The sequence below is a fragment of the Rhamphochromis longiceps genome, linkage group LG15 (genome assembly GCF_057381845.1).
Source record: "Rhamphochromis longiceps isolate RC_006_pf linkage group LG15, R_longiceps_female_GT1.1, whole genome shotgun sequence".
Classification (NCBI taxonomy): Eukaryota; Metazoa; Chordata; class Actinopteri; order Cichliformes; family Cichlidae; genus Rhamphochromis; species Rhamphochromis longiceps.
The window spans coordinates 20,278,804-20,294,620 of NC_140571.1; positions in this window are offsets into that span (position 1 = coordinate 20,278,804).

Genomic DNA, 15,817 nt, shown 5'->3' on the forward strand with positions numbered 1-15,817 from the left:
CTACTTCAGAGGTACACGAGCAGAAATGCGAAAAGAGGCTGACAAGGAGGTCCACATATCTTCTCGTTTGGTGTCAAGGCTGACAGGGTGTCAAAAGAAAACTGCGGGAGATTAGACAGAACAAGCGCACACACACATGCAGGCACACACACACGCACATACACTCATACAAGACACAAATGTGTTTTATTTCACAGGTATAGAGTGCACACATATTAGTATTCGAGTCTTGTGATGGATGTGATGGAATGGAGGGTAGAGAAAGAGAGGTTTAACTAACCTCTTTTGTTGACCTATAAAATAACCTTTCCCGTATCCTTCCATGTGTGTGTATATGTGCATGGGTGTCTCTGTTAAACAGTCAAATGGATAAGGTCATGGTTTGTAAAGACTGCCAAATCCACAGGCCTAGACTGACATCTTATGACATGGAAATACTCGGTTATTCATAACATTTAGTTTAGTGACGAAATGTTACACAATATCAACGCAAGCTTCTCGGTAAAAACAAATTTCATAATCATTTACATGAATTTGGGCAGACAGTTTGCAATGTAAACCTGATTTTAACCAAAAACACGTATTTAGTTTGGTGTTGTTCTTCTGCCACTGGTATAGTGTACGTTATGTAGTCTTGATTGAGCTTATGTGCTTGAAATAAACTTGCTATATTGCCATCTGTGTCCCAACATTACAAATTATTTGTCTCATTTTCTTATCAAAGAATTCCTTTAATGAATGCTGCCAGTCCCAGTTTTAATATCTTGTTTGTAACTCTGCTATGAAAAACAAAATAATCAAGGTTCAAGATTTAATTTGGATTTGGGCACGCATATTTTTTGACTGGCTGTCTTAACTGTGCATGTGTTGGATGTTTCACTCTAGTTACTGAATAATAATAATAATAATAATAATGGATTGGATTTTATATAGCGCTTTTTCAAGGCACCCAAAGCGCTTTACAATACCACTATTCATTCACTCTCACATTCATACACTGGTGGAGGCAAGCTACAGTTGTAGCCACAGCTGCCCTGGGGCAGACTGACAGAAGCGAGGCTGCCATATCGCGCCATCGGCCCCTCTGGCCAACACCAGTAGGCAAGTAGGGCAAAGTGTCTTGCCCAAGGACACAACGACCAGGACAGAGAGCCCAGGGATCGAACCGGCGATCCCTGGATAGAGTATACACATCAGTTATGTAAAGATGTTTAGATAATACAAGTCTGACTGTATGGTGTGGGATGATGTTTGCAGCAGGAAAAATAAGCACCAAAGGTTGCAGAGAAACATACGAATTGAATCAGTAGTCATTTGCCAAAATGTGGTACTGCTCTCTGTCCCTTTCTTCCTCTCTCTGTCATTCCCACACACACACACACACACACACACACACACACACACACACACACACACACACACACACACACACACACACACACGGCGACTCCATCCCTTCACAGCTTATCACTAAGTGCTCCAGGTGAGTTGGTGATTTAGACCAGTCATTTCCGAGCCTCTCCGTCGGCCTGTAATGACTCTATCCGGGGCCTTCTGGCAGAGAGAGATACTGAGAACTGAAACGAAGTGATGACCCACTGCACTGACTGACGATCAATTAGACCTGGGCTTCTCCAACTTTTCTTTTTTTATTCACAAGGGTGTCCAAATGGATCGCCGTATCTGACAAGATTTTTTTTACAAAAGACTCCACTTGGAGATTTTTTTGCTCAAAAGGATTTATCTGGAAAGGACAGAAAGATTTTTGTAGCTTCGCACCAGCAAAACAGTTTAAAGCATAACAGAATTAAGATGCAATCCTGAATGCAACTCTGTCTTTTATCATGTCCCTCTTTTCATTGTAAGTGTACATCGATGATGACTGGATATTTATTTATATTTATATTTGAAAAATAAGCATTGATTATGGTACTAATCATACGGCAGGAATCATACGTTAAGGAAACTTAACACACCGTTAGCTGTTTGATGACAGTCAAGCTAAAAGCTTGATAAAAACTTTGTTGCATTTCTAATATTGTGGATAAATTAACTAGACATCACTGTGCAATTTGTGCTTCCTTTGTTTCAATATTGTTTTTCTAGTCCAAAGAGAAATGGCTGAATTACTCCAGTATTTCAAACTGTTGAATCATAGCATACAGAAGAGTTAAAGGTCAAAATCAGGCATCATTGAGCTGTGGGACTGATCTGCTTATGCAAAGGTGTAGCATTACAGCTTAACTGGTCACTGGGGGAAAAAAGTGCATTGCCAAGTCGACTGGCAAGTGATTACTGGGAGGCAGCTGGTTGCCTGTAGTTGAAATGGGTCGCAAAGAGGGTGCTGCACCAAAACCTTGTTGTAATTGTTTTTGGCACTAGCAGGTTCAGGCTTTTGCTGGTAGTTTGCAAGGAAGACACCAACTACTCTGAAAACGCTAACCTGCTACTCGGGCAGTGGAAGCTGTGGATAACTGCAACGTGAACCAAACAAACAATACATTTCAAAAAGTTCTGCGCTTTTTCTTCGTGGGTAAATATCTCTGTTTCTGGTTTGTGTTGCAATTTTTCACAGTTCCCACGACCCCATGGACCTGCACGGGTCATAGACGAGGGATCTCCAGTTTCTACAGCTGTATTACTGAGGCCTTTTTTTATCTACCATGGAAAAAGCTTTTAAATATACAATTTCTATAAAGAGAGGTGAGTTTTTAGGGATGCAATTAATGTCAGGAGAGCAACCTAAAAAAATCCTGATGGTCTCGACAGCAGGTCTATTTCCCAGGAGCCCTTTTGACATGAAGTAGTGGGTTAACACAGGTTTTACTTACAAATTAAGGAAGACTGTTTTCCATTTAGGTCCACAACTTAATGTGATTACATAGTCATATGTTAAATGGCTTCTGTTGACTTGACTTTACCATGTTCATGCTAAATGGCGAGTAACTATAATCTGACTAAGTAACATAATGGTTTTAATAATGGCAATTTTGACAAAATATACTAATAAGTCCAGCCAAATGTGTTGCCCTATTGTGTCCACTTTTCTGTTGTTTTTCAAAGATGCAATCCTGAATCTAGCTAGTTCTATAAAATGGATGATGTGACATTCATTTTCCCCAAAACCTCATTATCACAGATTGGCTCTGACTGGTTACCCAAACAGTGTGAAGCACAAGATTACTCATTAACACTCCTCACACACAGCCAGAGCATAGTGTACAGAATCATTACTGTGCATCCAAATTAAATATTCTGATTTCCTTCCATGTTATAGTTTACGAAAACTAGATAAAACATGTATTTTCTTATATTATTTATGTTGCTTGGATATTATTTAAGGCTCTCAGTCATATAATTTCCCTTTTGTCTGACTGCCAAAGTGTCTGCACTACTTCTTTCCAGGGACTAATTCTTCATTACTGAATATGAAACATTACTTCTCAGTCATGATACTTAAAGTTATGTTTAAAAGATTTGTTCCCAATCTGAAAATATGATTATTATTATAGCTTTGTGCTAGATGCTATTCTGTAATGAAAAATAGCACCTCATTCCAGCAATTCGTCTCAGATGTATTTGCCTTTGTGCCACAAAGGTGTTTCTGTTAAGTATATCTGATGTCTTCTGCAATTTCTGCTTTTGGAAAAAAGTTTTGTATGTCCCCTGTGCAGTTTCTCCTATTTGGTGTTTAAAATCAAAATTAGGCTTTTATTTAAGCAGCCTGGATTCAGGTTTTGGTGATCCCAGGTCTCCTTGTACTCCTGTCAGCCTCCCTTCCTATGTTTTGATATTTTGCATTCAGATTCTGGAGGGAGGACAATTAGTTGATCACTCTCTTTTGTGTATATACTCTCCTACTTCCATGTCACCTGGCAGATCATCTTTCACTTTCAACAGTAAAGATTTTTTATATGTTTTTCAATTTGTATTCCTAGCATTTGTCATGGTCCTGGGTCGGTGACCCAGCGCTTTTAGTTTATCATTTTCTAGATGATTGTTTAAGTTCTGTGTTATTTTCGATCTGCCTCTGAGTCTGCGTCTGTATCTGTCTGTCTATGGTGTCTCCCCATCTGTTTGTGAATCTGTCTGTTTAGTTCAATGTCTTGTCTGGTTCCATGTATCTGAGTTTCCTGTTTTATTGTGAAGGTCCGTGTCGTATGTGAGTGTGATCAGTTTACGTTTCCCCTGTCCCGTCAGCCCAGATTCCTCCCAGCTGTGTTGCCCTCCTGTCTCTCATCCCCTGATTACTGGTGTGTGTATTTAAGCCCTGTGTGTTCTCCTGCCTGTTGCCGGTTCGTCTGTGTTCCTCCGTGTAACTCTGTGTAACTCTGTGTAACTCTGTGTAACTCTGTGTAACTCTGTGTAACTCTGTGTAACTCTGTGTCAGTCTGTTACCCTGTGTTCCACGGTGTCCTGTTCCTCGTCTGCGTCTCTCTGCTATTCATCATCCGTTGTCATATGCTCCCAGGTCTGTTATTTTAGTTCTCCCAGTTTAGGTGTCTTTAGTTGTTTGTTATGCCCCACTGTTTGTTTGCCACTACACCTCTGTAAATAAAACCACCGGTATCTCATCCACTGCCTGCATCTTGGGTCCTCCTTCTAAATCCACACGGCTCGCCTCGGCAGCCGTGACAGCATTTTTTTTTCAGCCAAGTTGTTAAGTCGCCCTTCCTATGTATGCATTTTGAACTGCTTTTATGATTTTGTCCATCACTCTTGTTGAATGTCTATGACCATTGCCTGGATTTTTCCTCAGCCTATTGTGTCCTGTGTTAGAGTGTTGGAGTTTCTCTTATATTTTATATATATATACACACTTTTGTGAGATCTTGCAAAAGTTTTCAATTTAAGTCCATGCACTTCCAGGTCAGTACTCAGATTGTGGAAACAACCATAGCGATGGAAGATGCCCGTGGGAGAGATTCATAGATTTTGATTTTGTGCTTGGTCTAAACTATGACAACATTAAATCAGGGCTTGGCAGCAGACATGGTTTTTATATAAGTGAGTGATATCTGAAGAGAGTTCTCAGTGTAAGGGGAGACAGTCATCACACGGTGGGCTCTGACCTGGCAGTTTTGGTTTAAGTCATTAACAACCAGCTGCAGTACAATGGACAGCTTCACAGGTACTGATGGAAGTACGATAAATGCAGGGGGGAAAAAAGTCTTCCTCAGGATCTTGCAAAAATTTTGCAGGATCTCACAAAAGTCCTTTGTTTAAACTTAAACTTTTTTACTTTGTACTTTTTAAAAACTTTTTTCTCTCAAATGTCCCCTACAGGGCTCCACATATAATGAAATGGTGGATGTCGAGGGTCATTAAAGTTTGGGGGAAAGTGGAATGTGCAGAAAATATTTTAAGAGAACTCTTAAATTCAAAGAATGAAGATACAAATGTACAAGAAAACTCACAACTCCTGATGAGGAAAAGCACCACTTTATATAAAAAGAGTTTTCTTCTGAATAGGCCCAAGTTCTGAAAAAGTCAGAATGTTAAGGTTTAACATTGTTTAAAATTGGTTATAATGTGGTTTGTCAATCCACTGCAGGTGTCGATGTGGAAAGAGGTTAAATGGGAATGTGCTGGTTCAGTGTTGGGACTTGGGTGCTGGAACTAATTGGACTCAAGGCAGCACTTGTGATTCCACCTAACATGGCTCAGTGAATTTCAGAAGGATACCAGAAGCAGCATCAACGTGCAACACACAAAATATATTGTTGTTGTCATTTTATAAATCTGGACATATAAAACCACGTTTTGAATGTTTGGAAACAGTTATCCTCCTTTCAACCTATCATTCTTTTCAGTGACCATTTAAATTTCAGTAAAATAGTTTCCATCAAACATCTTCCTGGAAAGAATAAAATAGCATATAGTAAGCCGTAATAATTGAACATTATGCAATTAAGTTTTGTGTAAGTTTGTGAAACAGAAAATCCAACAGCCATGCCCACTTTCATGGAGCAAATGTGTGAAAATGAGTCTCTCTCCCAGTGCTTTGCTGCACCAACCTCTGTGTTGGCAGAAATGCATACATGGGCTCTTACTCCACCTCCACTCTAAGATTTTAAAGTGTACTCTGAAGAGTAGCACAAGCACACTCTACGGGATGTAGCTGCCTCACAATGCAATATTGTATTTTACTGACTTTTGTACCAAGAGATACTTTTGCTTTATTACTCCTCAGTGTAGAGAAGCGGATTTATTCCCTCCCCTTTTTCTAAATCATTTTTTTCAGTTGCTACCTAATGTCTTTGTTGATTCACGGCTTTCAGTTTAGACGGCATGTGTGCGTGTATGTTATTTTTTTTCTTCTCCACATATTTGTTTGGATTAGTTATCTGGCATCAGCTATTTATACAACCCTTCAGGCTTTTTGTTCAAAGTTTTCCACTTGTTTTTCTGTCCTTTTCTTTCCTCTATTAGATGTCAAAGTTGCCTGCTACCTGCATGTCAGCTGTCTCTTGATACATCCAACAGCAGGTTTTATACCCCCCCAGCTTAATACCAAGTGAACGTTTGGGAGTTTTTTTGGCACATTCCCAGTTGATCTCATTATATGCACATTCCAAGTGTTAGCTGGGGAAAATATAACTCCAAAGGTTGTTGCTGGATGAAAACCGGATAACAGTGCTCCTCATATCAGTGTAAATATCTCTGCAGCTTCTCTATTGTCACTTTCTGACAATCCGTCTCATCTATTGTGGGGTGAACACAGTGGAACCCTCACTGCTGTGCAGTAATGTGACAGACATTACAAATTGTCAGGAAACCTGGTGTCACTCTTTTCACTCTGGAAGTAAACATACAGGCAACTTAGAGGAACTGCAAAGTGATGGGACAAATACAGAAACCATCCTGATGCGTTTTCTTTAGCTTCACGGAGAACATCTATCATCGAAATGCTAAACAGGAATCAGAGTTTGTGCTGAATTCTTATCCAGTGTTAAAGCAAACAATGCAAGCAATATGGTGGTGATTCTCGTTAACACGTGTGGAAAAACATAGTGGCTTAAAAGCCACAGGAAGGGGAAATTGAAAAAAACACAAACACATCAAGCACAAAAACCAATCCCATCCCATACAGCCTATACAAGTCTTCAAGATCTACAGTTTCATGAAGAGGAACAAATTAATCCTCTGATCATGTGACAGGTCTAAAAATCCTACCAAATAAAACAAATGGTTGTTTTTTCAGCCGCTCTTTCCAAGATTAAAGAAAAAAACTTTAAACACAGAGGTCCATCTTGTGTTGGGCTCATCTTTAACACTTTTCTTTCTGTAAGACATTACGAAGCACATAAAATAACAAAAATTGAACATACAGTTTCAATGTGAATTGAATTCTTTGTTCTCTGTTTTTCCATACAGCTGAAGTGATATGCAAGTTTACAGCAATCATCTACACCTACACACGATGAAAAACACTAAAATGACTCAGCCTGGAAGAATATAGCACAAATGCAATGCAAAACAAGCATTGTTCACTAAAAGTATGATGAATCTGTTTTTCTATTTTTTGACATTTAACCCTACAATGGATACAAAAGGTCACTGAAACAAATGTGTCAGGTATGTGTAAAAACAGTAAACGCTGAATATAACAGTTTGCACCAATACCATAGATTTGTTTGGGTAACTCGGTCAATTTTTGCTCCAGTGCTGACTTTTAGGGAGTGAATGTGGCGTGATGACACCATCTAAATTACCCCAAACATCTGTTTCTGCTACATGTTGTGAAAATTTTAAAAAATAAATAAATAGCTCGTATTAGTACCTATTTAGCAAAATCTGTGGCTGCACAATATCATTTTAGTAAACCCAGTAATGCCGCTTTATGGACCCGATTTGGGTCCGTTTTTACCCACTAATAGAAGTATTCAGCTATCCAACCATGCTCTCATAGCAATAATGGAAACATTTAAATGAAAATACCATTACATAGGATGGATGCTTTGTCATCTTTCCTTGTGCACAGCTGAAAAGCTGCACATGGTCAGAGTGGGTATATGTCATCAAAAATCTGGAATGAAATGCACAAGAACAAAAGGCCTACATTGAGACTTGTTGCATACATAACTCATCATAAAGGCAGGGGCACAGATGATAAAAAGCAGTGATGAATCATCTTCCTTACCTGTATTTACAACACTTTATATGATTATTTGATTAAAAGTAGAGCATTTTATATCTTTCTTTTTTAGTGTTCATTGCTCTGCCCAAACTTTGTGAAGCATTTCTAGAAAAAAAATACACTCATTGTCATCTGAATTTATAAAATTGGCATGGTATGGTTCCATTTACCCTGTGAACTGGATAAGCAAAAGTGGGTGGGGTGGGTGGATGGATGAAATGGATGGATGGATATGTTTACCCAGCTTGGTTAGGGAAGATTTGCTTCAAGTCAAAATATCTCTGGATCTTATCATTAGGGAGGGAAAAGCAGCAGGTTCTTGAGTTGTGAGATGCACTCAGAGCTCAGAGCAAAGCCATCATTCTTCTGCAAGAAGCCAGCTGAGATGTTTCTTTGTAGGATGCCTCCTAGGTGAGTTGTTTCAGACATCCTAGCAAGAGACGATCCCTGGCAGACCCCAGACTCACTGTAGAGATAATGTTTCTCCAAAAAGTGCTAGAGACCATGGCTGGGAAGAGGAAGGTCTGAGTATCTCTACAGAGACTCTCCTCTCACTGGAGCCTAAAGGTGAAGCTTAATCATTGGACACACACACACACACACACACACACACACACACACACACACACACACACACACACGCCCACCTTTCTCAGCTGCCTGTTCAGGAAAGGGGGTCTGACCTTTATCAGATGGGAGCACTAACACGCTAATAGCCCTGTCCACACTGCAATTAGAGCTGGTAAGAGAGGAGTTGAACAGAGCACAGTCTGCCACTTAGGATCTAACTGAGAGATGGGAATTGTACAGGCTGTCAGCTACAGGGAGATGGAGAGAGAAACGGGGAAGGGGAAATGAACATTGGAAGAAAAAAAACGAAGAAAGAAATTTGGGAGGATAAAGGGAATGACAACTCTTTTAAAGTCTACACTCACTTTTTTTGGGACAGAATGTGGGGTATTTAATAATTAACTTTAGCTTTAATGCTTTTGAGACAAAGAAAACAAAATACTTGATGGATAATGAGGGAGTGTGGCTCTGGGGTGGTGCTAAATCAAAAGGATTTATATGCTGTATGGTGCTGATTTTAGAAAACTTGTGCAGTACCCATTTGGGGAGAGTGTAAACCATTTTTTTTGGAGCTACAATTTACAAATGTCTTCTAAATGTTTTGCATGCAGGCAATCATTAATCTGCTGTTTTGGAAAGAGGACAGATATAAGTTTACACTCACTGAATATGTGTGTGATGGTGGCTGTGCAGAACAGGCAGATTGCAGCTGTCACGAGAACCATTCATCCAGTTAGTGATTGATTTGAAATTTATCACATAAAAGCAAATATAATAAGTAACTAGAATTCAGTAAAAACGTAAGCTGTCGTTTTGAGAACCAGCTTGAGTTTTATACCAACAGGGACTCACTTTCTGGTCAATCCTCATTTTTGACACTCCTTGCAAAGCAATAATGTTGGAAGTCAAAAAAATAAAACATGTTTCACTTATGTCCCTCTCTTTTTACTCACAGGATGGAGTATACAGGGGTTACTATAAGGAAGCGCCAATAACAAAGAACAACTTGACCTCACACTTGGCAAACTGCACTTATCTGGGTTCCCAAATGTACCTGCTAAGATTAAACAAGATCAAATGAACAGACGTTGGGATAAAAAGGTAATCAGCTATACAACCTGACCAGTGTTGACTCCTACAGTTTCATTTTTCAACTGAACAATGTTTTATCATAAGGAAACAGTAAATTATTATGGTACTTATTCCTTTCATTGTAGTGTCACATCATGCAGCAGATTAGTGTTGTGATTCTAGTCCTTTATGTATGATTGTGAATGCAATACTGGCTGTCTTTGTAGCTCGGTTCTAGTTCCTACCAGCTTCTCAAGAACTCTGGAGCTAACTCTGCCTGCAGTTTGATGATGACGTGCAGGGTTATGAAAGCTTTTTGTCTTTTAAAGCAGAAATCAGTTTCAGTCAGAATCAGGGTTCAGCCAGACATGAGACGCGATCAAAACAAAAAGAAAGAAAATGTACAGAGCATAACACAAAACAATGACTACTGATGCCAAAATGCTCAATAAAATGAATCCAGTAGTCAGTGTTTTAGAAAAAAAATGCAATGATCATGCAAACAAATGAGAGAAACTCCAATGTTCATTTCATACAAACGTCTTTAAGGTCTCACAGGCCTTAAGTGCATAAATGTGATTTCAAAAACCTAATTCTCCCAATTCTAACATTCTGGATTTAGACATGCATTTGTATCAAATTATTTAATAGTATTTATTCTTGTTTTATTTGTGAATTGGCTGGTTTTTCCACTCATGTTCAGTTCACCATTCACAGTTCACTTAATCCTGACCTATGAGTTATTCAGGTATAAAAAAAAGAATCTAACTATAGGAATGAACCAGTGGTTTGTCTATACATAACAAGCGACTTAGCAATTTTATTTTAGATTATCACTTTAAATTGTATCATTTTGCACAGTTACCAGCAGCCTGTCACAAAAACACATCATTTGTTCCCATTTCCTGAATTCATTTCCTAAATCTATGAAAAATGCCAAAAATAACAAGAAGTGAGAGGCCTAAAAACTATTTACAGCACATGAAGAGTATCTCAAAGTCATGTCCTGAAGAAACAAATACAAAAATCCAGCAAAGACCTGACATAAGACCTGAGCGCTACGACTGGCCCTTTAGTTGATCCATCTATTGTTTGCTGAAGCCCGTGGCTGTCAAAAAAAAAACATTTTTAAAGAAGGAAATGAACCATCTGGAAAGCATCTGATTGACAACTGCTTCATTTTTCAGCATTACAATGATTGAAAACACAATGCCAACGTAGTTAAAGCATACCTGGATAGAAAAACACACAATAGAACTCTATCAATCATTGACTGGGTCTGTGCATGACTGATTGAAGCAGAACAGACATGCATCAAAAGTCAGCCAACATCTTTGAATGTCCTTCAAGAAGCTTAGAGAAGTATTCACGAAGACTACTTAATGAAATAAGAAGAAAGCTGCCTAAGAGAGTTCGGGCTATGTAGGAGCATAAAGGCGGTCATACCAAACCAGACTTTCAAACTTGCATGTACAAACTCTGCTTTTGCCTTACACATTGTATTCTTGCGTACAATTTTTATATGTTTCAATAAGCGACCTTGTCCTAGCAAAATATAAAGAAATGAGGGGTGTCTAAAGAGTCCGTCCTAGTACTGTATGCAAGGCTTGCATTTTTTGACTGCCTGTTTTTATCTTGATTAATTTTATTTCTACTACTTCCTTTTTTTTTTTTTCTACTACTTCCTAAACCCTTGATAAAATGTTTTTATCATTGTTGAAATAGACTAAAGGTCGATGAATGAAATGAGTTTTTTTGCACCTGAGTGCATCATTTTACCTACTGCATCAACACATTCTGGAGTTTCTGCATAATACATAAAAGACATGATCCAACATCTGGTTTTCTTTGAAATACCACTTTGTGGTGCCAACTACAGTCACCTAGCCTGAAAGAAACTGTAAATGGGTTTATCGGCCATCACATTCATTGTGTGTGTGGTTGACTTGTGAGTGAGTGCATGTGCAGAGCAGAAGGTTAAGTCCCCTCTCTCCCAGCAGATTGAACTGAGAGCTGATGTGATATGAGACATGCCAAGTTATTGGACCCTGGCTGATTGGATGGTAACGGGGAATGATTGCTCTCTTCTTCTTGTTCTTTTCAAGCAGCCATCTAGCCCTCACAAAAGCTTTATTCATTTTTCTGAGAGTGACAGAGTGGACAGAGAGACAGTAGAAAGTGAAGCAGATAAAGCCAAAATCGCATAGCAGAAAACATTAGCATGATGCTATGCCTAAAAGACATGATGTGCTGCATTAGAAGTGATGCTGCATTCGAAATTAAATATTGCACTGAAAAGCTTTCCATTTATTGCCGTTTCCTAATGCAGTGTGTGTGTGTGTAGAGACATTTATGTAGATCGTATCCAATAGCCTGGAAGCTTAGTTATATACAGTTTGGATAAAAACCTAAAACGAAACGAGCAGCACAGCCCACAAGAGAGAACGCCCAAGCTTAAGTTACACTACAGTCACACTAGGGAAAACATTGGTTGGAAACCAAAGCACGGACAAAATTATTGTAACTGTGTGCAAGAAACTTGCAGTGTTGTTGCCTTTTAACTGGTTGCTTCAAAGACGGAGACCAGGTCTTCAGGCACTTGAAGTCAGTTCCTCGCCTGAAAGTGACTTTGTTTCATCAAGATGGTGATAAAACTGCAATAAGATGGTCATTCTTCTATCAGTTGTCAATTCATTGGGTTAAAGTTGAATGCAATATGAATGAAAATACTTACAGTTAATAATTAGAGGGCAATTATCTACAAACCTCCCATCAGAGAACTGCCTTGCAATCAAAAGTGGCTGCCCAAAGGTTGAGAGGGCTGCACGCACTGTCTCTGGACGATGGTCGTCACAATTACTTGGCGAATGTGAAAAAAATAAATGCAATCAGCAGTTGAGCGTCGATTTTTCACAGTCATAAGGATGTTGCCTTTATGTTTTTACTCTACTATGACTAAGCCATTAACTAACATCATGGACTCTTTACAAAACATGAAAGTGGTGATTGTAATGTTACATATTCATTTATAGAGAATTTTAAGATCATTTAAACGTTTGTTTTTTTGGAGCTTTTTTTGGAGCTTCTGCCTTAGTTATAACTGACAAGAAAGCGATTTCCCTTACTATCAGTGTGACCCTGAGGCATAGTGCAAGTTGGGAGTAAAGGGGGATTTTTCCTACACGGTTATGTGTTATGGTATCATTGAATCTATACGTTCACCAAACTAACCAATGTATAAAAATAACTCTCGTCTGACTATGAATATGCCTGGAACAGAATAAGACTGGAGCAGAGACTTAGAAAAATATTTTTATCTAAACTGACTCAAAGTTGTGAAATATTTAACATGTCCCTTTTCCCCAACCATCCACCACATGGTTTTCTAAAGGCCAGACAATCAAGAAGTAGAGTGGAAAAGCTCCAAGTACCATTATTTAGTCTCATCCAAAGCTGCCCTTGTCTCTCTTGCCCTTTTTTTTTTTTTTTTTTTACTATTCTCATATTGCTGCTTTCAAGGCAACCACACTAATGTAGGCACCCACGACTCAGCAAAACAGGTGGGTGGGTTAAGAGAACAGAGAGAGAAAAAAGCAGAAAGGGTTCAGAAAGAGAAGCTAGGGCAAAAAAAGTGAATCGAAAACAGGAGAGATAATAAAAATAACCTTTTTCTTCAGCGTGATTCCCAGTTTTATCCACTTTTAATTATTGGCAATGACTCAGGCCAAGATAAATGTGATGATGAAAGTGTGGAAATAAAAGAAAATAGAAGAAATGGTAATGAGAAAAAAAGGAGGAGAAAAAAGGAAGATGAGTGAATATATATACATATCATACAAGGAGGCATGTCAGTCAGCTAAGTCTTAAAAGAAGGGTATAGGAGTGTGTTGCATTCAGCAGGCCAAACACAAATGCTGCAGGTGCATATTTAAAGCTATGATGGTAAGTTATCATCCGCCTCACTACAGAGACGAGGCAGCGTTCCAGTTATGTTCAAGCAGCAGGTGAGCGATTTCTTTAAATCCCTCATGCCTTCCTATAGCCTCCAGGTGAGAAAATATCAAAGTCAAAAGAGAGAAAAAAAGCCCAGAGAGAGTGTGTTCATGTATCATTGTGGGAAAATCGAGTCACACACCCACTTCTTACAGCTGTGGAGGAGATTTTAAGATACAAGACAGACTTTCTGTTTATGATTGATCCACAAGAGGAATAAGTGTGCAAGATGGTATCCTGCAAAAACACAACTCTTTTGATACATCAAAAACGAACCTGTGACATTTTCATAGAAATTAATATTTTGCTGTTCTGTATTACTGACTAATATACTATCAAAATGTATTTAAGCTGGTGGTGAACCTTTTTCTGCAAAGGTTTTTATTAACCTTAGGCAGCTAAAGAGAAATGATCAAAACATCTAGAACCAATAATAGAAACTTAGTAAATTCCTCTTGGTTTTATTTTGATTCATATTAATGAATTCACTTTATCACTCTGGAATCCAGGAAATGAACCACCGAACTGAACTAAATTTAAATTGAAAGATGTGATGCAGGAGACAACAACAGACTAGACCAGGGGTGGGCAATCTCTGTCCACGAGGGCCGGTGTCCCTGCAGGATTTAGATGTGTCCTCGAACCAACACAGCTGATTTAAATGGCTAAATTATCTCCTCAACATGTCTTGTAGTTCTCCAGAGGCCTGGTAACGAACTAATCATGTGATTCAGGTGTGTTGACCCAAGGTGAGATCTAAAACCTGCAGGGACACCGGCCCTTGTGGACGGAGATTGCCCACCCCTGGACTAGAGTGTCCTTGCATATTCATCAAGCAATGTAAGTAAAATAATTTTTTCCCCTCTGTTAGAAAATTATGATGAAGAGTTGCATCAAGCATATCAAACTCAAAAGTACCTGGAAACTGGAGACCTGACATGTAGACTGATATTATGGAATAACAACAGCTTCTCACCAATATCTGTATTAACTAGAGCCGTTGCAAATTCACCCCACAGCAGTATTTATATTTATAGCGGCAAAAGACATGCAATATTGATCAAATATTTATGCATATTATAGCCTAATGACTTTGGAGCAGCTTATATCTCAACCTGTTTAAATTATCAGCAGAAATGAATACTAAAACATTCATCAAAAGAGGTTCCAACTGCTGAAACTGTCATTTACATACAATCAGCTAGAGAGAAGACCTATCACACTGTGCGCTGTGTTTGAACTACAAGAACATTCAACTTCACAAACACAGAGCAGAGAGAGCGAAGAGCTCGTTTCTAATGACAAGTGGAAACTAACGGTGAAAATGAATGTTTTGTATGCTGTTACTCCAGCAAGCTGAGGTGGATAAGACTTCAATCAGCTGAGTGGAGTTCATAAAGAAGCTGAATTTGACCAGGTTTCCTGCCCAGCAGGTCTGTGGGTGTGATTCAGTTTAAAAAAACAAAACAAAACTGTCATTATCAGTTAATTTTAAAGTCTCATGTGGGCTAATGGATGCTTAATTTCAGCCACAGAAATTCAGCAACACTCAGAAAAACAGCATGTTGTGCATTACTTTAATTGGGCTGTTTGTACATATTTAATAACTACAAAACAAATGTGACAATATAAGAAAACACGACTAACAAAATTAACAGTGGGCCCAAAAGTAAGTTGGCAATTTTATATTCGTAGTTTGAATGTTGTGTGGCCAATTTATTGTTACCTTTCTTTTAACATCTGTTGTTAACTGGTCCTTCAGCAAATATGTAACTAAATATCCCATTTTTGATTTTGTTAGGGAATTGCATGTCCTAAAGAAGGCACTTGGTAACAAGTGGTTACGTGACACAACAGAAATTGCGGATGGCATGCAGGTTCATCATGCTGAACACACAAGATTAGTGATCACGAATTTAAAGTCATTAAATGGGGAAGTTCTTTCACAGGCTTCTGGGACCTGAATTTGCACCTCAAACAGCCATAAAAATGATAGACTATTTCCCTCAACAATCAGTGAAAATATCATCAAATTTTGTTCTT